Source organism: Chiloscyllium plagiosum, chromosome 17 (assembly GCF_004010195.1).
Source record: "Chiloscyllium plagiosum isolate BGI_BamShark_2017 chromosome 17, ASM401019v2, whole genome shotgun sequence".
Taxonomy (NCBI): Eukaryota; Metazoa; Chordata; class Chondrichthyes; order Orectolobiformes; family Hemiscylliidae; genus Chiloscyllium; species Chiloscyllium plagiosum.
The window spans coordinates 62,039,298-62,064,691 of NC_057726.1; the positions used below are offsets into that span (position 1 = coordinate 62,039,298).

The 25,394-nt window shown below is 40.8% G+C and overlaps 1 long non-coding RNA gene across 1 annotated transcript; it reads right to left on the reverse strand.

Annotated features, from left to right (window-relative positions):
- Positions 1-3,396: 3,396 nt before the first annotated feature.
- On the reverse strand, positions 3,397-4,852 carry LOC122558745. Its single transcript, XR_006314236.1, has 3 exons — positions 4,809-4,852; positions 4,190-4,291; positions 3,397-3,482 (listed from the first exon to the last, which is right to left on the reverse strand). It is a non-coding gene; the product is annotated as an uncharacterized LOC122558745 (long non-coding RNA).
- Positions 4,853-25,394: the final 20,542 nt, after the last annotated feature.

Genomic DNA, 25,394 nt, shown 5'->3' on the forward strand with positions numbered 1-25,394 from the left:
AAAAGTATTTTTCTATCTTGGCTTGAGTTTACCTCACTCAAAAATGACCCCCTTCTCACATGTGCTACGAGAAACACCTCCTTTCTATAACTCACCAGTAATTCAACTTGATGAATTTCTTCCCAGTTTTCATCCACCTGAATATATATTTCCTCATCAAGATTTCATTTTTAAGATAGTAGAATTATGATATACACTTGGAGTCGTCTTCAGTGCAAGTTTAACGATATAACTCGTGTACCTTTCCACCTTTCTGTTGTAAATCAGCTAACTTCTGTGAACTGAAAATATCCACTTGTCCTCCACCTGTTCTTGTTTAGCTTTAGCTTGTCCACCAATTCGAAATGTTCTCCCTTACCCAACTTTTCTAAACCATCCCAAGTGATTGCTTCTACACCCAGGAAACACATAGCCTCTGAAAGAACCGTTGTTACAGAAAGCGCTCCCTATATAAACCAACCAAATGCAACACCAAAACAAAATTGCACTCACTGTTTTTGAGTGCAATAATGTGAAACCTAACCTGGAATTAGAGATTTTTATCCCGAACCAGAACTCCAATTTGTTATGGGGTAGACCAGACCCCTCCACCCCAAAGTGTTGCAAACAGATAGCCTACATCCTAACCTTTACATTTATTTAAAGCCAAGTGTAAGGTACTGTGTTCAGGATGTGATTTGATTAGTCCATCCCAATTCTTTAATCAAATCACACTTTATTCTTACAACTCAGTTAAAATACAAAACAAAAAGGCATAGCTTTAACTCGACAGAAATACCTAACAAAGTAATGCGTTATTTAGACGTTTATCATCTATGATTCCAATTTGGGCATGATCCTCTTAACACACCCTTTGTCAAAAATGCAATCCAATAAAATAGCTACGATTCTCAAATTATGCCTATTTCCAGCCCAGAAGAAAGAGACACTCTCCCCCTTTTGATTTCTACCAGGGACCCTCACTGCCTCAGATTGCACTCTAGCAACCAGGAACTCACGCTTTTAGCTCAGCAAACAGCAGACATCTTGAACTAACTGAAAGCTAAACTAAAAGCCTACCTGGGGTCTTTGTGAGCCCTGACCCGCTCACTCATGATTCTTTCGTCGCATTTAGAAGAAAACACCCACGAAGAAGTTAAAAACTGGCTTTCAACTGGCTGTCTGAAGGAGTCATTTCACTACCATTGTGGCAGATCACCTCTCCAGGTGAAACAGAGCAGAACCCCTCTTAAAGACAAAGACTGGTTAGTTGCACCCTTCTCAGTAAGTCAGAGAGCTTTGAGATGCGAACTAGACACCTTATGCCTTTGCAAATTATTGGAAACACTTGGAATAGAAAGATAGAAAGCAACCTTGTGTGCAGCACAAGCACCAACCAAATATATCGTGTTTATCAAAGATCAGCCTCAGTCCATAAAATTCATAGCACGCAGTCCTGAGGACTGACCACCAGACCTAAAACATTAACACTGATTTCGCTTCACAGGTGGTGCCAAATCTGCTGAGTTTTACCAGTAGCTTCTGTTTTGTGTCTATAACATTCATATTTGGTTTATAGATTACTTACAGTGCGGAAACAGGCCCTTCGGCCCAACAAGTCCATACCGCCCCACCGAAGCGCAACCCACCAAATACCCCTACATTTATCCCTTACCTAACACTACGGGCAATTTAGCATGGCCAATTCACCTGACCTGCACATCTTTGGACTGTGGGAGGAAACCGGAGCACCCGGAGGAAACCCACGCAGACACGGGGAGAACACGCAAACTCCACACAGTTAGTTGCCTAAGGCGGGAATTGAACCCGGGTCTCTGGCGCTGTGAGGGAGCAGTGCTAACCACAGTGCCACCGTGCCGCCCACATGTGTGCCTTTGTGTATGTAGGGGAGAGTTTATGTTTGGCTGGCTGCAAAGTGATTTGAAACATCCCCATCAGTTGGGAAATGAATATCAGTTAGAGAACTATATATTGGTGGTGTATTTAAAAGACTTTTGCACTCCCTGGTGTCCTTTTTAGTAGTAGCCTGTTACTGTTTTGCTCTCTGCTTCCATAGTCTGAACTTGCAGTTGGCTTCTTCAAAAAGCCTATTCTGCACCTATCTCCCAGCAAGGCTTATGAACTCCAGTGACCCCAAGTGCTGTTCAAATGCAGAAATCGCAATGGACGAGCTATACTAATCAGTGTTACACTACTGTGAAACATTACAAAATTGAAATGTGCATGTGGAATTTAATCACTTTGACTGTACTGAAACATGCATGGTGATGAATTAGAAAAAGGTGGCACATGAGGACTACATGAATAGCTTATACATTCCCTTAAAAATTATTGTAAAACAATAGGTAAGTTACGATGTCACGAGTGAAATGAACTATCTGTTGATGTCATGTTGAGTAATGACATAATTTGATTGAAATATGTGATGTTATCTCCCTGTTGCTATACACCACTAAGTCGGCTTGCAGCATTTCACAGAATTATTGGCAGTTACGTTTAGGAATACATGCTGCACAACCAGATCCGTTTCCAATGTAAAATTAAAACGAACACTAACAAAACACTGACCTTGTAAAGCGGGCAGCATAGCTGCATTCTGTGTTGCATGTGTCTATTGTTTTATGGTATTGCGCTGGCAGGTAGCTTTTTTTAATGGGAAATAACAACTGGGGGATATTTTCTGTGAGTTTAGAGAGTTCAGTTGATGATAAAGGTCTAAATAATGCATTACCTTGTTAGGTATTTCTGTAGAGTTAAAGCTATGACTTTTTTGCTTTGTATTTTAACTGAGTTGTAAGAATAAAGTGTGATTTGATTAAAGCATTGGGATAGACTAATCAAATCAAATCCTGACCACGAGTTTAGTGAGTTAAGTGTCCTATTCATTGTGCACCTCGAGTGAATTTCAGAAGGAAGTAAGCAAGACATAAGTCAATACATGGGTTTTATTATATCAATTGCCAAAGAAATTGTGAAATGCTGGTTTGTATGTGAACGCAAACGTTTTTGACTAGTGTCATGCATACCGATCACTGGAAAACAATTGCATTATTGTAGTGGAAGAGAATAGATTGAGAATAAATAATTAAAACAGATTTAACTCTAATGCATGTCAGGTAAGATAATTTTATTTTCTGAACGATAGCCAACAAAAAACGCCCATCAACTAATCGAGCAGTCAATAATAGACAGACTATATTCTCGGATCTATCATTGGAATTATTCACAATTTCGGCAGACACGTTTTGCATGGCATATGCACGCGTGGAGTGATATAGTAAATGAATAGAGATGGCTAACTGAACGATTCTTCTTTGTTATAAACCTCCATAACTTCTTAATTTGTTTTTCTATGCATGTGGGCATCGTCTGTGTTCTTTGCACTTTTACTGTCAGCCGCCCCCTAGCCTGCGTCTTCTCTATGAGTTTGCGAAATTAAGCGTTGTGTAGGTCATCTTGTCTCAAACTGTTGCTTGTCGAATCTGTAAGATTAATGTTTTGATTTGGTGTAAATGAGTCGGCGCCCAAGGCTTAGTGATTATGTTCAATCATCAAAAAATGGACCGAGATGCAAAAGTAAAGTCGACATGCCCCAGAAATTGAATCAGTGGTGCTGGAAGAGCACAGCAATTCAGGCAGCATCCGACGAGCAGCAAAATCGACGTTTCGGGCAAAAGCCCTTCATCCCAGAAATTGCTTGATCATGAGAGGGAGTGGCAACTGATGTCATTTAACCTGAGGATCGCATTTGTCAGGAGAGGTCAAGATGGTCACAACTTCATGGTGACTTCAGCCAGTACAGGAAACAGTTAAAAATCACTCAATGGCAGGTTATCGTTCAACAGGCTCATTAGTAAATAGTAGTAAAAAGTGCTGCTTCTTTCATCTGGTGGTTCGTCAACTAGTGCTTCGAAAACTAGTGTTTCCAAATAAACCTGTTGGGCTATAACCTGGTGTTGTGTGATTTTTAATTTTATCCACGCCAGTCCAGCACTGGCTTCTCCAAATCAAAGGACAGGAAACGACCGCGCACTACTGGTGGCATTCAGCATTGCAAATGGGCTGCCCAGATAATTCAGCAAAGGAAACCCTGACTTAGATGCAACACACAGCCGCCCCCATGTCCGTTATTCTTGATGGACCATTTGTCACATTTGTGAGCTTTTTTTGATCTATTGGTCAAACTTACCCGACCGTACAAGATACTTTCATTTTCAAGATTACTAGTTGGACATTTTCTGGCATTGCTCACATCCACTTCAGCATAATGCACGACCTCAGCCAACTCTCTCTGAATGGATCAGAAAGGAAGAAAATATTTGGTTATATGGCTACTTCGTTGGCATCAGCATTTCACACATCTGGTCATTGGACAGATTAACTTGAACTAGAAATCAAGTGCACAACATAGAACTCATTTGATTAGCATACACTAGAAAGTTAAGACAATATGAATACTAGAACTGAAATTTAAACTTGTCCTCTTGTACTCAACCTCAATGTTACGAAAAGCGTCTCCTTTCAATGAAAGTTTCTGTCTCATGGAGAGATATAATTGATTTATAAAGATTTGCAAAGAAAAAGACAATTTACTTGTTAGTTATAAAACATAATTTATTTTTATTCAGTGCTCTGATTCTAAGTGCATTCCTAGTCATTTTTTTTTTAAAAAAAGACATATCTTGATTGGAAAAATGCTTTCAGTAAGTGCAATTAAAGAGATTTTGACATCAGGTATGAAATAAAAATCTCATGATATTAAATTCTATTTACATGTTGCATAAGTCAGCATAAGCAAGTCAACATACCATTTCTTCACGACGAGTTGATCTAGTTAAATAGTCTTCTTTATCTACCAGTGAATAAGATTTAATATTTGTAAAAGTTTGAAATATTTACTCAGTTTCCAAACCAGTGAATGCAAAGCTAATTTTAGAATTAGAAGAAAAGAAAACTGAAAGTTCTCGAGTTCCACATTTTGCTGATAGCATTTGAATTGCCAGCACTTTGAGAATAGGAATTACATGGTAGGGAATGCTCGTTTAGATGCTAGGGGTTTCAAACAAAATGGGAATGAGTTGTAAATTTCAGTTGCGGAGGTGATTCTGCATTTTTATGCCTGGAAATCAAGCTCACTTGTCCATTCGACCATCTATATAATTGCAACTCCGTCGGGGCTTTTTACTCTTCAATTATTTGTTCCTCTACACAATATTTGTGACCATATGGTCATTTGCGAGGGTACCTTTCATTCATCATGTTGAAAATGGACAAAAAAGAAACATTGCTGCGTTTTACGGCTCATTGTGCACTATTGCATAATGGAATGCTTTTTTTAAACAATTGAGACTTAGTGAAAGCAAATGCAATGTAATGTTCAATATTAAATCATATTCGAGTTCTCCTTCCCCGGTGTTCCAAAGACAGGCTTTCTTAAATTTCATTCTTAAATAGTTAAGAAGAGTCAAGGTTTTACAATGAGGCTTACATTCATTATTTTGCAGTCGACCTCTCTTCTTAATGATGATCAGTAGTACCAAAAAGATCACTCCAAACACGGCGCATCCAGGCACCCAGAAGTAATGTGAGTTAATACCGTCTGCAAAAATAAGATGTACTTTGGCTAAACATAGTATCCAAGATTTATTGTTTCAACTAAGGTGCTAACTTTAATAAGTCTGTTATTGACAAGACCAAACCTTCTGAAATTTTTCAGAAGATAATCTAGACCATAACGTTTTCTCAGTTAAAGATAAAGGTGAGGTGTTATTATTCCTGATGAAATTCGATCGGCCAAACTATTGGATTTAAAGCCAAACACGCTTTATTCATTGACTATAGTTAAAACACAACAAAACAAAAAAGGAATTGGATTAACCTTACCCTATTGGAAAACTTAATAGAACAATACATACATTAACTATCACTAATTAACTGTTCGAATATAGCAACATCCCATAAACACACCCTTGGCAAAAGGCAAATTCAGAAAGGAAGTTAGCCTCCAGCGCCAGGGGCCCAGGTTTAATCCCAACCTCAGGCAATTGTCTGTGTAGACTTTGCACATTCGCCCCGTGCCAGTGTGAGTTTTCTTGGGGTGCTCCAGTTTCTTCCCATAATCCAAAGATGTGCAGGTCAGGTGAATTGACCATGCTAATTGACCGTAGTGTTCAGGAATGTGTAGATTAGGTGCATTAGTCAGGAGTAAATGCAAAGTAATAGGGTAGGGGAATGCGTCTGGGTGGGTTACTCTTCGGCAGGTAGGTGTGGACTTGTTGGGTCAAATGACCTGGTTCCACACTGTAGGGATTCTATCATTCTATGATTTTGGCTGTAACAAAGAGGGAAAAAAATAGCTTCCAGTTCTTCAAGACCCCAACGGCAACTGCTGAGTGATAAAGCTAAAAATCCTGTTTCTGTAGGAGCTTGACCACACCAATTCAGGCTGCTTCTGTTTTTTCCAAATTAAAAAAAAAGGTCATCACAAGCTGTTTACTCTAGTGAGTGTGATTTCTCGAAACCTCTGTCTTAAAATCTCTCTCAAAAAAGATAGGGGAAAGTACGTCTCTTAAAGCCACAGTATCATCACAACTCAACGCTATCAAAGCTATAAGAAAGACTGCCAAGAAGCATTTTTGATACGATGTTTGAACAACCTCTTCATGTATATTGAACATGTTAGATTAATCTGTGTATTGGAATTTAAGCATCGTCGAATGCTGTTTTAGAAATTTGAAATGAGAATCGATCATATGAAAAGAAGACATGTCTTATTCTGTATGTGTTTGGCTGTTGGCGTACGTATTAAGGAGTTTGACGCTACTTTCACAATAATGTGTACATTGCTCCCACAGAATTCTCGATTTCAAGAGATGTAAATTGCTGGAGAAGTTCTGCAGGTCTGATAAGCATCTGTGGATCGAAAACACCAGTAATGTTTTGAAACTGGTGATCCTTACTATGAATGATGTTAATGCATTTTTCTCTCCACAGATACTGTCAGGTCTGCTGAGTTTCTCCTGCATTTTCTGATTATATTTCAGAGCTCCAGTATCCGAATTTGTTTGTTGCATTTTACTCTGGATTTAAGGAATTGGTTAAGTATGCCTTTTCAGTTATGTGTGTTTCTTATTTATGGCTACCACTGACTAGTAAATAGGATAAAACGGCATCTTGAATTCATTTCATTTAGGTTTTATCTGTGATAGTAAAGAATTATCAGTAGGATGAGGTTCAGAGCAAACCTGCACTATGATCACCCTGACTGTACATATTATCAGAACATTATGAAGTGGAGCCGAATTCAATGGGTGAAGATGAGAAGCTAGTCATTGGCCAATTTCAGAACCCTCAGTGAGAAGCAGCTGAAAATAGAATACATGAGCAAAGGCTGTGATGTGGCATGGTACAGTGATCAGAGATAAGGGTTCCCGGGAAACAAAATTCGGAGTAACATTCATGTCAAAATGCCTCATGTCAGTGGCAACAAGCAGCATCTTATTGGCAGAAAAATGGGGTAGCTGGGAACATTCCATATTCGGTTTTGGAAGCACAATACCTGTATATGAATTTAATGCTTTCTTATGTATTTCGCAGGGCGTGTCATTTCAAGCTAATGTCTTGAGAATTTGTATGTAAAATATATGATTTGTTTCTGAACTTGACAATGGTTGCTTCTTCTATTCCCCTCGCAAAGTCGTACCTTTGTTAAATTTAGTAACAGTATAGGTGACCACAGCCGGGGCCTCGAGAGACACGTGAGATACCATACAGGTATAATTGTCTTCCATTGGATTCTGGTCTGGATCAGCTAAAGTGCTAGAAACCTTGTACAGTCCCTCAGTGTTCTTCACTACGGCGTTTTGTGCTTCTAATGCAGTCTCAGCGCCATTTTTATACCAAGTTAGGCTGAAATTTCCCGGAAAAAATGCTGCCGTTTCACACACGACATTCAAAGACACTGGTGAAGTTCCTCCAGATGGTCTGTAAACAATCTTAAGTGGGGTTGGTGGAACTGCAAAATAAAGAGAAAATGAATCAAGTTGAGTTATTGGACACAGTTGGAAGAAACTAAATTGGTACTTACTTTACGGCACTCTTGAAGAGACTGACCACCTTTCCTTTAAATGTTACTTAGGATATTTGCACTTATCACAGGCACCGGTGTCTCGCCAATGTACCCGAGCTATCAAGCGTACGCATTGAGATACTCAGAAGCCAGAAACACAGAATCATTACAACACAGAATATAGGACATGTCGCCCATTACACTAATAGCTGAAAGACCAGTTCATTCAAGAAAGTACTCCGGTCTTCTTCTCTAATCGTGGATATTGTCCTTTTCAGAGAATAGCCTCATTGCCTTTTGAGTGATTGTGATCGATGCTAACGACATGAAAGGAGTAAAGAAAGGTTCTGCTGAGAAAATATGAGCAGCAAAAATTAAATTAAGTTGAAAAGTACTAATCTTGTGAATGCTATCTGAACTAGAGAAACTGATCATACGTTAAATATGATGAGACAATTATAATACTGGTTCAAAAATCGGTGTGTAGACGTGCTTTTGATTCGATGGACACTGACACCAGAAATGGTAAAGGTGAGAGACGTAATACTGGGGGGCAGTCTTCTGCCATGCTAGCATCTGCCTTGCGAGGCATGTCTGTAGACCGGTATAAGATTTTAATTCAATACTAGTGCTGAGAAACTTTAAGAAAAAAAAACAATACGTTGAAAATGAGAAACAATGCAAGAAAGGGTGTAATGATCAGACAGCGGCAGGACGATATCCCTTGCACAAAACTATATCTGCAATTAAGTGTGGAGGATTAGGTTAAAGGTTTAAAAATAGCAAAAGAACTGACCTAAAGGTTCTGTACTTGAATGTATGCAACATTTGCTGAAAATACATGCATTGATAGTGCAAGTATAAATAAACATGCCTGACTTGATAGTCGTTCGAGAGACCTGCTTGCAAGATGACGAAGCCTGAGGCTGATTATCCAAGGTCACAAGATGTTAAGGAAAAACCAGAAGTGTAGCTTTCTTAATAAAAGATGACACTGATAATAAACGGAGAGAGCACATCGTTTGGACTCTCAAGATGTAGAATCAATTTGAATGCAGATAAGAAGTAGAAAGAAAAGTCTTATAGGAGTGATACACAAGCCTGCTGTCCGTAATCATACTGCAAGTCGTGGTGCTTGTAAATGTTGTAACGAGGACGTATGAGAAAGATGATGCAATAATCTGGGTTTATTTTAATCTGCACATATACCGAATGAATCAAACTTGCTAATATAGCCAAGAAGTGAATTCATGGAATATTTATAGGAACAGTTCTGAGAACAATATGTTTTGGGGCCTATCGGGTAGTATGCTGCATGTGTTGAGGTAATGTTCAATAGAGCAGAATTTATTAACTACAGCATAGAGAAGATAAGAGAAGTTACCATTGTCGAGGAGGGTTTGCCTACTGAGTCGGTATGGGTGGAAATTAGGAACAGTAAGGGAACAGTTACCTCATTACTACAGGCCCCACAATAGCAGCAGGGAGATTGAAGAAAGCATAAGTCGGCAGGTTTTGGAAAAGTGTGAAGGTAGTAGGGTTGTTGTAATGGGTGACTTTAACTTTCCCAATATTGATTGGAACCTCCTTCGAGCAGATGGTTTTGAAGGAGCTGTTTTTGTAAGGTGTGTTCAGGAGGGTTTCCTAACTCAGCGCGTTGACAGGCCGACGAGGGAAGCGGCCATTTTGGATTTGGTGATAGACAATGAGCCGGGGCAGGTGTCAGATCTTGCGGTGGGAGAGCATTTTGGTGATAGTGACAACAACTGCCTCACATTCTACCGAGCTATGCAGAAGGAGAGAAGCAGGTACAATGGGAGGATATTTAATTGGGGAAAAGGAAATTATGATACTATCAGACGTGAGTTGGGAAACATGGACTGGGAGCAATTGTTCCAAGGAAAGAGCACTATGGACATGTTGAGACTGTTTAAGGAATAGTTGTTGCGAGTGATGCACAAATGTGTTCCTTTGAGACAGGCAAGAAGGGGTAAGATAAAGGAATATTGGATGACGAGAGCAGAAGAGCTTCTCTTCAAAAGAAAGAAAGCAGCTTACGTAAGATGAAGGAAGCAAGGGCCTCGCTCAGCTCTAGAGGATTACAGGCAGGTCAGGAAGAAGCTCAAAAATGGTCTGAGGAGAGCCAGGAGGGGGTACGAAAAAGGCTTGGCAGGAAGGATTAGGGAGAATCCAAAGGCATTTTAGACGTATATGAGGAATAAGAGAATGATCAAAGAAAGAGTAGGGCCGATCAGGGATAGCATAGGGAACTTGTGTACAGAGTCTGAGGACGTAGAGGAAGCCCTAAATAAGTTTTTTGCTTCTGTCTTCACTAAAGAAAAGGACCTTGTAGTGAATGAAACTATTGAGGAGCAGGTAAGCATGCTGGAACAGATAAACATTGAGGAAGCTGACGTGTTGAAAATTTTGACAAACATTAAGATTGGCAAGTTGCCAGGGCCAGACCAGATTTGTCCTCGGCTGCTTTGCGAAGTGAGAAATGGATTGCTTCGCTGCTTGCGAAGATTTTTGCATCCTCGCTCTCCACCGGAGTCGTACCTGAGGACTGGAGGGAGGCAACTGTAATTCCTCTCTTCAAGAAAGGAAATAGGGAAATCCCCGGCAATTACAGACCAGTCAGTCTCACGTCTGTCGTCTGCAAGGATTCTGAGGGATAGGATTTATGACCATCTGGAAGAGCATGGTTTGATTAAAGGCAGTCAGCACGGCTTTGTGAGGGGCAGGTCATGCCTCACACATCTTATTGAGTTCTTTGAGGATGTTACTAGACAAGGTGATGAGGGTCGAGCGGTGGATGTGGTGTATATGAACTTCAGTAAGGCATTTGATAAGGTTCCCCGTGGTAGGCTTGTTCAGAAGGTCAGGAGGAATGGGATACAGGGAAATTTAGCTGGTCGACAGAAGACATCGAGTGGCAGTGGAAGGAAAATATTCTGCCTGAAAGTGAGTGGTGTTCCACGGGGCTCCGTTCTTGGGCCTCTACTCTTTGCAATTTTTATTAATGACTTCGATGAGGAGATTGTAGGATGGGTTAGCAAGTTTGCAGGCACCACAAAGGTTGGAGGTGTCGTTGACAGTATAGAGGACTGTTGTAGGCTGCAGCATGATATTGACAGGATGCAGAGATGGGCTGAGAGGTGGCAGATGGAGTTCAACTTGGATAATGCGAAGTGATGCATTTTGGAAGGTCTAACTTGAAATTTCAGTACAGGATAAATGACAGGATTCTTAGCAGTGTGGAGGAACAGCGGGATCTTAGTGTGCAGGTGCATAGATCACTTAAAATTGCCACCCAGGTGGACAGAGTTGTTAAGAAAGCATATGGTGGTTTGGCTTTCATTAACAGGGTGATTGAGTTTAAGAGCCATGAGATATGGTTGCAGCTCTATAAAACGCTGGTTAGACCGCATTTGTGTCCAGTTCTGATCGCCCTATTATAGGAAAGATGTGGATGCTTTGAAGAGGGTTCAGAGGAGATTTACCAGGATTCTGCCTGGAATGGTGGACTTATCTTACGAAGAGAGGTTCACTGAGCTCTGACTTCTTTAATTAGAAAAAAGAAGGAAGAAAAGGGACCTAATTGAGGTGTACAAGATAATGAGAGGCATAGATAGAGTTGATAGCTAGAAACTCTTTCCCAGGGCAGAAATTGTTAACACGAGGGGTCATAGTTTTAAGCTGTTTGGTGGAAAGTATAGAGGGGATGTCAGAGGTGGGTTCTTTACGCAGGGAGTTGTGAGAGCATGGAATGCGTTGCCAGCAGCAGTTGTGGAAGCAAGGTCATTGGGGATATTTAAGAGGCTGCTGGACATGCATATGGTCACAGAAATTTGAGGGTTCGTACATTAGGTTTACCTTACATGAGGATCAATCGTCGGCACAACATCGTGGGCTGAAGGGCCTGTTCTGTGCTGTACTGTTCTATGTTCTATAAGATATCCCCCATTAGTAGGAACCATAATATAATTGAATCTAATATTAGGTTTTAGAAAAGAGTGGATTTAAAAGATGTGTTTTAAACTTAAATAAGGTCAGTTATGGGGGCATGAACCTTTGGATAATATTTGGATGAGTTCTATAAATATCATAACATGCAAGGATATGGGAAAATTGCAGAAAATTATGATTAGCACACTTCAAGTGAAAGGCCTTTTCTGTACTGTATGAATCTATGTATCTATGAAGACAAAAATGGCTAACGTGGAGTAAAACTTTATGTTATGAGATATATCACTAAAGTTACAATGACTGTATAAAAGTACATTACAATAATAACTGAAGAATCTAATGGAAAGAAGCACAGTCCATAATTAACAAAGGAAACTAATCATAATATAAACATGAAAGCAAAAGTGCATCATTTCACAAAGACGATTGGGAAGTCAGAAGACTGATTAGAATAGAATGAACAGAAAAGAATGTCTAAATAATTCCTAAAAGAAAAGATAAAAAAATATATATTTCATAATATAAAACTAGATAGCAAGACTTTTTTACAGGCATTTAGTAAATGATAGGTATAAGATGAACGTTGGTCTTTTAAAGAGTAAGTCTACGGTAATTATTCTAATAATGAAGTGGTCGATGAATTGAGTGCACATTTTGTGTCATCTTCCCTGCAGAGAGATCATTAAAATCTCAGAACTAATCGTGACTGAGGTGGTCATGTTCATGGTGAAACCTAAAGCAGTTACATTCACTCAAGAAATGATGTAGAGAAAATTGATAGAGCTAAATCCTCTTAATTCTGCGTGTTTTAATCAATTTCATCCGAGGGACTTCAAAAGTGGTTCATGAAATAGTAGAGAGTATAGTTTTGTTATCTGAAATTCTTTGGAATCTAGAATGTCTCATCAGGTTGTAAAATTGCTAACTGACAACAGAATCCTCTTTCTATCTCCTAAGTTTCTTGTTTATTCAAGGAAATTAGGAGATTGGAAGATGGAACCTGTGGTCAGTTAGCTTCAAATCGAAGATGGGGAAAACAGTGGATTTTTTTTATGGAGAATGCAGTAATTAATTTATAAAATCTCTGTGCCATCAGGCAGAGCCAATGTGTTTGCCTTTAAAGGAAATCCTGTATGACTAATGTATAACAATTTTATGACAAAATGGTAACCAATGTGAATAACAGAATATCTGTAGATGTGCTTTACTTAGATTTCCAGAAGGCATTGAACATGGTGCCAAATGAAAAATTATTGTGCAAAGTACAATTCTGTTGCAGGGAATAATATAAAAACGTGGAAAGGGGATTCTTTAGATAAGAGGAAGGGGACAGCAAGACAGAAATGGACCATTCTCACGTTCTGATCATGTAATGAATTGAGTATCACTGGAATCAGAATTCTGTAAAAAAAAATGCACGTGTTACATCAATGATTTGGACGCAGGAGCTAATCATATACTTATAAAACTTGCTGTTGATGCAAAGATGCAGTAGGCAGAAGAAAAGTTATGAAACTTAAATTTTGAGCTCAAAAAGGGATAATCTAATTCATTGAGCAAAATTTGGCAAATGGAATACAATGCAGCAAAAATGTGGGCTTGTACATTTTTGCATAAAGAATATCTACAAATAATTTTGATTTAAAAGGAAGATGTTGAGATTTCCCAAGTACTGCATGATATGGTTGTCCTGATGCATGAATCAGGCAAAATTAGTTTGATACAGCGAGGCCTTTTTTGGTTTGTATGCCTCTATCACTCTATAAGGAAAGTAGGTCGAATGTTGTCATTTATTGCAAGAGGAATAGAATAAAAAAGTAGAAATATTCTGCTTTTTTATATAAAACATTGATAAGATCCAATCTCATGCGTGTAATTTTTGTTTTATTGTCCAAGAAAGAACATAGGGTTTACAGGTAACTTAGAGAAAGTTCATTCTATTATTACCTGGGATGAGGACGTTTTATGAGGAAATTTAGGAGATGCTGTGCCTGTATCCAATGGAGTTTAGAACAGGAGATGATCTGTTTGAGATATATAAAACCCTGCGAGTATTTGACAAGAGGGTGTATAAAAGACGTTCCATCTTTTGTGAGACACTCTAAGGAGAAGACAATGTTTATAGAGCAGTGGCTTTTGCAATCCATAAGACCATAAGACATATGAGCGGAAGTAAGGACATTCGGCCCATCGAGTCCACTCCGCCATTCAATCATGGCTGATGGGCATTTCAACTCCACTTACCCGCAGTCTCCTCGTAGCCCTTAATTCCTTGTGACATCAAGAATTTATCCATTTCTGCCTTGAAGACATTTAGCGTCCCAGCCTCCACTGCACTCTGTGGCAATGAATTCCACAGGCCCACCACTCTCGGGCTGAAGAAATGTCTCCGCATTTCTGTTCTGAATTTGCCCCCTCTAATTCTAAGACTGTGTCCACGGGTCCTAGTCTCCTCGCCTAACGGAAACAATTTCCTAGCATCCACCCTCTCTAAGCCATGTATTATCTTGTAAGTTTCTATTAGACCTCCCCTTAATCTTCTAAACTCCAATGCATACAATCACAGGATCCTCAGGCGTTCCTCATATGCTAGACCTACCATTCCAGGGATCATCCGTGTGAATCTCCGCTCGACACCCTCCAGTGCCAGTATGTCCTTCCTGAGGTGTGGGGACCAAAACTGGACACAGTACTCCAAATGGGGCCTAACCAGAGCTTTATAAAGTCTCAGTAGCACAACAGTGCTTCTATATTCCAACCCTCTTGAGATAATTGACAACATTGCATTCGCTTTCTTAATCACGGACTCAACCTGCATGTTTACCTTTAGAGAATCCTTAACTAGCACTCCCAGATTCCTCTGTACTTTGGTTTTACGAATTTTCTCACCGTTTAGAAAGTAATCCATGCTTGTATTCTTTTTTCCAAAGTAAAGAGAGTGAAAGAGTGTTACATTTTCTCAGAGAGTCATGAGTCCTTGACGCTCTATTCCCCAATGATACAGGAAGATTCGTAAATATTTTAAAGTTACAGGTAAATATATTCCTAACTAACAAGGAAGTAAAATTTAATTTGAGTAGGTGGGATGTGCAATTGAAACCATCATCAGATCCGTTCTGATTATATTGAATATCAGAAATATCTTAAAATGCCAAATCGCCTTTTGTCAATTCGAATTTTCATGTTCCTTTGAATCTGTCTCCATTTCACTGCCAGACAATGCATTCCGAAGCTGAAATATTCCTTACACGTACACGCTCTCCAATCACTTTTGCTTATTTTACCAATTACAAATCTGACCACCTTGTCTTCGATATCTCCAAAAATGAGAAATGTTTCTCCCTAGTGTTTTGCCTGACGATTTTGAAAGTCTTTATCAAATCTCATCTGAGCATTCTGTTTCCGAAAAAAACAGCCGTAAAGTCTCCAGTCTATCTTTATGCCTGATATCTGTCCTCACTGAAACTATACTCATGAATCTTTTCTGCACTCTCCCAAAGATGCTCACATCCTTCCACAAGAATGATGCATAAAACTTGGCTCAACACACTTAATTTTCTATCTTCTCTTCACGTTCTATGTACCTAAATTAATAATTTTATTATTCTTCGCATTGACATCCATCTGCCACTGATCTGCCATTCCCTGTGTTTGTTAGAGTAAGTATTAATTTTGTCTAGAATTAATGATCGTAGAAGCTACTCACCATTTTTAAAAATTGACTGGCTTGTATTTATGCTGTTTTCAGACATTACTTGAACAAGAATGTAATGTTTGAAACGCCAGTTCTTGATCGCCAACCGAGTACAAGGAAGATGTGTATTTTTTTACCAATCAACGCACAACATTTATTCTCGTATCACTAGTAACCTTGGATGTATATCAATCTGTGCTTGTATCTTTTCACCTTGAGGCACAGCGAGCCTCCTTAACTTCCACCTTCTCATCAATTTTAAAATATCATAGTGTGTTGATTGCTTTCTTATTCACAATGTCTTGTATTGTTCGTTTTTCATAGTAAAGACAAAAGCAAATGACAACTTAATATCTCAACGATTCCATCTACCTCCAGTGCAAATTCCCTTTCTGGTCCTTAATCTTGTCTACCTTTTCTTCTATGAAACTTTTATTATTATTTGCCTACCTTTAGAATGATTGGAAATTTCCTTTTATGTTAACGGTAAGTTTCTTTTCAGGCGATCTCTTTTCTTCTCATATTATCTTCCGCTCTGGAATTGTTATATTTGGTGTCATTCTCGACTGTATTTTTTTACCTTGAGTGTAACATAGAGCAATAATTGGCATCTAATGCATGTTTTTCATAATTGAAAAACGTAAAGGAAGCATGGAAGCCGCCTGTGTCCTTTAATATTTCAGGCACAAATAGATATTAAAGAGGAATTTTCTGTTAAGACAAAAGTCTTAGTCCATATGAGATGAATTTGATATCTAGGTCACAGCTGGTGAAATACGCATGTTCAGATAAAGAGCAGAGCTTTAGGCCACACAGTCCTTCTGTATGTTTTTGACCTGGTATTTTGAGATGACAACAGTATACAGAGTCAGAGAGTCATAAAGTCATAGAATCATAGAGATGTACAGCACGAAAACAGACCATTTGGTCAAAATCGTCCATGTCGACCAGACATCCCAACCCAATCTAGTCCGACCTGCCGCCTCCCGGTCTATATCACTCCAAACCCTTCCTATTCATATGCACATCCAGATGCTTTTAAAATGTTGCAATCTTAGTAGCCTCCACCACTTCGTCTAGCAACTCATTCCATACACATAACACACTCTGTGTGAAACGGCTGCCCCTTAGGTCTCTTTTATGTCTTTCCACTCTCACCCTCAACCATTGCTCTCTAGTTCTGGACTCCCCGACCCAGGGAAAAGACTTTGATTATTTATCCAATCTATGCCCCTCATGATGTTATAAACATCTATAAGGTCACCCCTCAATCTCCGATTCTCCAGGGAAAACAGCCCCAGCCTGTTCAACTTCTCCCTCTAGCTCAAATCGTTGAACCCTGGCAACTCCTTGTAAGTCTTTTCTGAAATCTTTCAAGTTTCACAACATCTTTCCGATAGGAAGGAGACCAGAATTGCACGCAATATTCCAAACGTTGCCTAACCAACGTCCTGTACAGTAGCAACATGACCTTACAACCCCTGCACTCAGTACTCTGAATAATAAAGGAAAGCATACCAAGTGCCTTCTTCACTATCCTATCTACATGCGGCTCTACTTTCAAGGAGCTATGAACCTGCACTCCAAGGACTCTGTTCAGCAACACTCCCCAGCACCTTACCATTATGTGTATAAGCCCTGCTAAGATTTGCTTTCCCAAAATGCAGCACCTCGCATTTATCTAAATTAAACTTCATCTTCCACTTCTCAGCCTATTGGCCCATCTGATCACGATCCCGTTCTAATCCCCTTCTTTGCTGTCCACTGCGCCTCCAATTTTGGTGTCACCTGCAAACTTACTAACTATACCTCTTATGCTCACATCCAAATCATTTGTATAAATGATTTGCTTTAGAAAATATTCTAAGAACGTGAATATGCTGAATATGTCCATCACTTGCAATAAATGTGTTCCAGAAATTAGCTATCATATCTAAGGTGTATAATTTACCTTCAGAGTTCATTTATTGAAACGTGAGACATTAAATGCCACAGTAGCGTTTTTATCGTGAAATATCCCCATTTAAGATGATGTGTTCCCCACTACTGGACTGTTCTTTTGTTCTGCACTTACCATAAACAATTAGCTGAGACCCAGTTCCATTTCCTTTAATGATTCCATGACACATCACTGCACAGTGATAGACTCCTGAGTCTTGGAAAGTTGCATCCCACAGCTGGAAGGTGCGGTACCATTTCGTTTCCAGACCAAATCGTTTTCTGCCATCGTCAGTGTCTTGCAAGTATTCAGATTCACCCTGTTTCCACCAGCGCACGGTAAAGCAGGCTACATCCTGAGAGATCGTGAATTTGCACACCCAGGTTATGTTGCCTCCTCTGGTGATAGTCTCTCTTTTGGGTACTTGGGTCACTCTGAATGAAGTGCGGTCTGCAGTTGCCAAGAATACAGTCAAATACAGGCTAATTACTTTAGATACCACATAGGGAACTAAGAAAGAAGGGAACTGACACAAGGAAAAAGTGAAAATTAACCCCAATAAATAAGTTAGCGTGGAGATTTACGGCGGCTGATACCTGCCACTTGTTCGGAACCAGATACTCCACATTGGAGTTCAAAAATGCGGGTTTATCATAACCGGGAAAGCACTCCAATACGTTTATCGTAGAAGATAAGAGGGGGAACATCTCCCGCTCAACCATAATTGATCAGGAGTTGTGTAGTTATAGTCTGTGGCCTTTGGCTGGCGACGTATTGAGAATGAAATCTATGTTTCCAAAACGGACGTAAGTCCGGGATTTCTGCCCTATGAGCCACTAGACTGGGAAAGATAGAGAGGAAATAAAAACAAATTCGTGTCGCTGTTATTTCGGAAGTAGTTCGCACGTTATCTGGGGCAATCAATACAGAGTTACCTGCAGAAATTATCCCGCGGAGAGTCAGGCACAAGAGAACTAGACGCACTGACATTCTGAGCAATTGGTTCAGTTGATCTTGCTCTGCAGTTACTTCACACTTGCAATTGTCGCGCGTAAGTTGTGGTCAATATTTGGCGAGATGCTGCGCGATGACGATTGGCATCCTATAACTGTGGGTTCAGAAGTGAAAGATTTTGTTTATTTAATGAAACACTGGAACTTTTGCAGCAATTTAGCTGCGTGAACCTCATGTATTGCACAGCAAGGGGTGAGGAAGTTTTACTTCGTGACGGATTTCCGAGGAGTGGCAATCTGATGCAAATTTCGACGCCGTAACTTTTTTTTAAGGAGGGAGAGCAATCCACATTTTTAACAGGAGATTCTGATCAGGGATCCTTCAGATTCGTGGAACAATACCTCCATTCAAACAGTTCTTTCACAGCGTAGAACTTTCTGAAGAAAGCAGGAAGCTCCCCTGTTTCACTGCAGTCACACGCCGCGTTACGAAATTTAACGTTTCAGCAAGCCGTTTGTAAGTACTGTCAATCGGTATGTAAATGCGGTAGGTGTGAAGTTAAAACGTAGGAAATCTGGAGTGCTAGGTGGCTAGGTGTTAGGGGGCTATGTAAGTAGAGTGCCAGCTGTGTAGCATGCCAGTTACAAACAACAGAGTTTGCCAGTGGATAGGGTGTCTGACGACGTGAGGAAGGCGGGCGGGTCGGTTTCCGTCGTTGGAGAAGACGAGCAGAATGTGTCCAAAGGGGGAAGACAAGGTAGGGATCAGGAGAAGCAGGTCGATGAATCTGAAGGAAAAGGGGCCAGGAGATCAGCTCCTGGGTACTGTGGAGGAAGCGATTCTACAGCAAGGGATATTTAGTCCAGTTCACGGCAGAGGAAGGGGGATCGAGTTCAGCGACGGGGTAAAGAATGTCCTCTTCCTGCCTCCCAAATTACCACTCAGGTTTTGAAGCTGGCTGTCGAATAGCAGCGCAGAATGCGCGATCCTGCCAAGACCTTATCTGTTAGTCCGATTTTTTTTTTACCTTTCAGTTTTTTTGTTGCCTTATTCTAGCGACTTTCTGTGAAGCCCTCATTCCTTCGGCGCAAAGGAGCCAAGCCGGCTGAGATCGCACGGGACGAGCGAAGCCAACGTAAAAAATGGGGTCCCCCGGCGACAGCGCGAGGCGGCAGCGAGAACATGCAGACCCCGGTTGAGTTGGGCGTGGACTGGAGATGAGACCCGCCACTGGAGATGAGACCCGCCGCTGTCTGGAGGCGACGCCCGGCGCGGTTTGCTCGAAAGACTGGAATGCTTAAGTTTTTGTTTCATTGTTTTTCTAATTTGTCCCGAATATTTTGTTCCTCGGTACAGTACATTGTACGTAAGATGGCGCAAAGGGCTGCAATGCTGAATTCTTTTCTCTCTCTCTCTAATTTATTGCTAAAATCCTCTAGTTAGGCACCTTTGTACTTCTAAGTCCACCTTGTAAACTTTTCACTGAATTCGTTTGAATACATGCGGCAATAAATCTCATTTTAATTCTAATTCTAAAGTGCGCTGTTGAGTTGGGGCCCGTGGGTCAATGTGGAAGAAATTTGGGAGCAGAGAAAATGGGATAGAGGGGCACGGGTATCGGCCTACAGTGGGGGTTGAGTGATGGGGGTGGGTCTGGTGGATGGATCAGTTGAAGGGAAATTGGAATTAGGTCCAGAATTGCAGAACGTCGTCGGCTCCCAGAATGGAGTAGGTGAAGGATGTTCAGTGGGTGAAAGGAAGTTATGCCTGTGGATGAATGTGTGTTGGGTTCAGAATATATGGTGTACTGGGGGGACGGTACTGAGGGCGAGGGGTGGGGGAGAGATTACTATGATCTTGAGTTCCAGGATTGTCACGTCAAAGGTTAGGGGATGCAAAGTATCTGGGGACTGTGTAATGGAAGGTATTTACAGTAAGTATCTGGTCAGATAAATAGTTACTCAGACGTGAGGTTATGTATCTAATTTCACATGAGTGCATTACTTTATTTCACTGAACCTTCTAACTTCTCCACTTTAAATGGAAAATTGACAGGTTGTCAAGCCCAAATGAGTGCTCACTGAAGTCTTCAATTCCCATACAATTCCTTTGGAGTTTATTGCAAAGTGAATACTTAACGGTCCCCTTGAGCAACTCTCCCCTATTCTGGAATAATGACTGCCTCAGCACCAGTAAATCTGGACTATAATGATTGACTATTTAAGCCCTTGAAAGGCCCAGGAAAGAATTCTGCTGTGTGAAAACAATATGAAATAATGAACCTCAACACACAACATTGACTGAGGCAACAACAGTGATAAACCAAGCCTGTCCATCCTACAAAGTCTTACCTAATAACATCAATGGGTTTGCATCACAAGAGTTGTCTCATAATCTGGTCAAGCAGAACCTAATGTTGTCATATTCATGAGGTCATAACCTTGCAGAAAATATCACAGGGTATCACAGTTACCAACCCAAAAATGTTATGTACCACTGGTAGCAATGCCCTGCCAGTGATAGACAGTTGGGAAAAAATTGTTCTGGTTGGCCGCAACATTCTGCATGCATTGCATCTCATAGTAACAAATAAAACAAGAACAAAAAACTGCTGTTCATTTGCATGTGCACCCGACCTGACCCGCTCAGCAATCACAAACCTCTCAGGTGATGAATCAATGCACCAATATGTTGCCTATGAATTGTATGAAATATAGAGCATGACATGGGACAAAACAGAAATTTTTCTTGTAATTTATATTGTTTTTCTAATCATTCTGTTCAGAGGTGCTATTAAATACCTTTGGAGAAAGTTGGACTTGAACCCAGCTCTCTGGTAACAGAGGTAGGGACACGAATACTGCACCACAAAATGGCCGCTGGGACAGAGCAGATGTCCGTTCGGCTAATATCCATCATCTGTAGTGTATTGCCAACAAAACCATTGACTGAGCTGAGCAAATACTAAAGACCATTCACGTGGCCGGTGGAATTTAACACTAATATCTGTCAGGTGACGCACTTTGGAAGAAGTAACATGAGAAGGGTGTAATCAATTAACAGCTGGACACTAGGAAGCTCAGAGGAACAAAAAGGTCTTTCTAGTGCTTATCCACAGATTCCTGAATGTGGCAGAACTGGTTATTAGCGCGGTTAAGATGGCAAACGGGACATGCGTCTTTATTAGTCATGACGTAGATCATTAGAGGAGGGGGAGCTTTGGAGAAACTGTACAAAACTTTGTTTAGGCCACACCCACAATATTGTGTGCAGTTCTGGTCACAGCATAATACAAAGTATGTGAGTGCACTGGAGGAGATGCTCAGGTGATTTGCCAGGATGCTGCCTTGACAGAACAGTTAAGCGATTAAGAGAGGCTGGATAAGTTCAGAATGGCTTTCTTAGAGCAGAGAAGGCTGAGTGTGGACCTGATTGAGGTGCATAAGATTCTGCTGGAAAAGCACAGCCAGTCAGGCAGCATCTCAGGAGCAGGAGAGTCGACGTTTCGAGCATAAGCTATTCATCAGGATCTTTTTGATGAAGAGCTTATGCTTGAAACACCGAATCTCCTGCTCTTCAGATGCTGCCCGACCGGCTGTGCTTTTCCAGATCTTCACTTGTTGACTCTGTTCTCCAGCATCTGCAGTCCTCACTTTCTCCTAGTGTATAAGATTACGAGGAGCAGAGACAGGGTCGACAGCAAACAGCTATTTCCTTCTAGTCAAGGATTAATCATCAGGGAACATTGTTTTAATGTGAAAGGTGGAGGGATTTGAGGAAAACATTTTTCACCCAGAGGGCAGTGAGATTCTGGAACACAAAAAGAGGGAGAGTAGTTAAAATGGAAAACATTACAACTTCTAAAAAGTACTTGGATGAACACTTGAAATATCAAAACATTCAAAGATATGGGCCTAGTGCTGGAAAATTGAACTCGTATAATTTCATTTACCTTTTTTGTTGGTATTGACTCAGTGGGCTGAAGGTACTGTATGATTCTATGATGTAGCAACAAGACAGTGTTTACTGCAGGTTATGAGTGAACCAAAACAGGAAATTAGGCGGAAGATTAGATTAGATTAGATTCCCTCTGGTGTGGAAACAGGCCTTTCAGCCCAACACCGTCCCTCCGAAGAGTAACCCACCCAGACCCATTTCCATCTGACTAATGCACCTAACACTATGGGCAATTTAACACGGCCAATTCACCTGACCTGCACATCTTTGGACTGTGGGAGGAAACCGGAGCACCCGGCGGAAAACCCCCCTCCCCCCCACCCCCTCCCCACAGACACTGGGAGAATGTGCAAACTCCACACAGACAGTCAGTGAGAACTGCAGATGCTAGAGAATAGTTCGACCGTGTGGTGCTGGAAATGCATCGCAGGACAGGCAGTATCAGAAGAGCAGGAAAATCGACGTTTCAGACAAAATCAGGAATGAGGCTGTGAGTCAAGGGGGTAGTGAGATAAATGGGCTGCGAATCGGTTTCATGATGAAGAGTTTCAGGGCAGAGGAGATTACTTGGGGTTGCAGTGAGGGAGAGACTCACTGAAATCCTCGTAGGGAGAGGAGGAGAATTTATTCAAGGTGGAATCCTTGGAAGAGGCTTCACAGTGACGTTAAAATCAACTAGGAGGAAGTGAGGAATACAGATGCTGGAGATTAGAGTCCAGACTGTGGCACTGGAAAAGCATAGCAGATCAGGCAGCATCCAAGGAGCAGCAGAATCAATGTTTTGGGCAAAATCCCTTCATCAGCAATGAGGCTGTGAGTCGAGGGGGTGGTGAGATAAATGGAAATCAGGAAACAGGAAAATGGAAAACGACTGTTTGACGATGGCACCAGTCCATTTGCCGCAGATGCTTCTGTGTATGGCAGTATTGATAGATAATACAATTAGGAGAAAGTGAGGACTGCAGATGCTGGAGATCAGAGCTGAAAAATGTGTTGCTGGAAAAGCGCAGCAGGTCAGGCAGCATCCAAGGAGCAGGAGAATCGATGTTTCGGGCATAAGCCCTTCTTCAGGAATGAGGAAGGTGTGCCAAGCAGGCTAAGATAAAAGGTAGGGAGGAGGGACTTGGGGGAGGGGCGTTAGGAATGCAATAGGTGGAAGGAGGTTAAGGTGAGGGTGATAGGCCAGAGAGGGTGTGGGGGCGGAGAGGTCGGGATGAAGATCGCAGGTCAAGAAGGCGGTGCTGAGTCCGTGGGTTGGGACTGAGATAAGGTGGGGGGAGGGGAAATGAGGAAGCTGGAGAAAAGGATGAATACAGATTTCTCCAGCTTCCTCAGGCCTTCCTAAAGAAGGGCTTATGCCCGAAACGTCAATTCTCCTGCTCCTTTGATGCTGCAACGCATTTTTAAGCTATGATTACCATCCAATCTAGATTCAGTTTAAATTTTAAAAAGAGGTGCTTCTTTGATCGTTTCATTTTAATACAAGATTGTTGGATCGGAGACAGAGCCTTGCTAGGTGGGACAGCAGAAGAATATTGGTTGCACCTTATTGGTGCAGCGCAAGCAGAAATTATGTGTGGAAAATTCAGAGTTTCACAATGTCAGAGTCTTCACAAAATTGACATTTGTATTTGATTATATAGATAGTACCAACGGAAATGTTTCATACACTGGCAGGCAACATGGTCATTCTGTTAAATTATTTTGTCCTCAGTTTCAGTAAAGTACTGTTAGTAGCCACTTGTCTCTTGATGGATGATACTTCCAATGAACTTAATGAATTGGGATTTCCAATGATGCCCGGAAAATGTAAGCATTTCCGAATCTTATTTGTCCAACCGATATGTTGCCTCTTGACTTTACATACACCTTTTTCCTTCTTACTTCCCAAACACACATTATATAGAGGCCTAATGGAAAGTGTAAATCATTTGTCCGGCCTGTGCTAATAGAAAACTTGTATTCTATTGTTAACCTCCATCTTACAATTGTAATAATTCAAGGTTTCCTCACCATTTTGCAAGCACTTAAAAGCTTTTGCATCAGTTGCGTCAATTCCGTTGATGAAAACATCAACTTCTAAAATCTCTCCAGAAAGTTAACTGTGCATTTTTTTATTACGTAACACCGAATCCACACTTTATGTTTACCACGAGTCGTGCTTCTATCTTCATGCCTCAATAGATAATTCAATCCAAGTAAAAGCAAATACACAATACTTCTATTTTCCTTCATGTTTCAACACACACATGAAAATGTGACTCAGGAGAATCTGCGTAGCATTTTATGGCGAACGTCATTAAAGACTTAAGTACTGGCACATTATGGTCAGAAATTATCGAGGTATTGTTGCTGGACTAGTGACCTAGAAACTTAGGTAGTGGTCTGAGAATTTGGAAGATGCTGGAATTTGAACGTTTAAAGCCTTGGAAATAAAAATCTAACGATGATCAGGAAACAAATTAATTGTTACAATAAACCTTTTTTTTGAACTTGCATCTTTAGAGGAATGTAGTATGCTGTTCTTACGTGCTGTGACTAACGTGTGACTGCAGATGACACAGTAATGTGCTGGACTTTTGACTGCCCTCGTAAAGCCATTCAGGTCTATGAAACGTCTAAAATGTTGAAACTGAGCAAACCACCTGGCATCCATCTAGGCAGTAGGAACAGCAGCAGTATTTTCTTAATTGCATTGCTCTGCAAAGTCTTCCATCCTGACATCTTACAAACACCAACTTGATATAATTGCAGACAATGCCACTAAGATCTTTGGACAACTCCTCTCCCGTCAGCAGGAAACAGTAATGGTT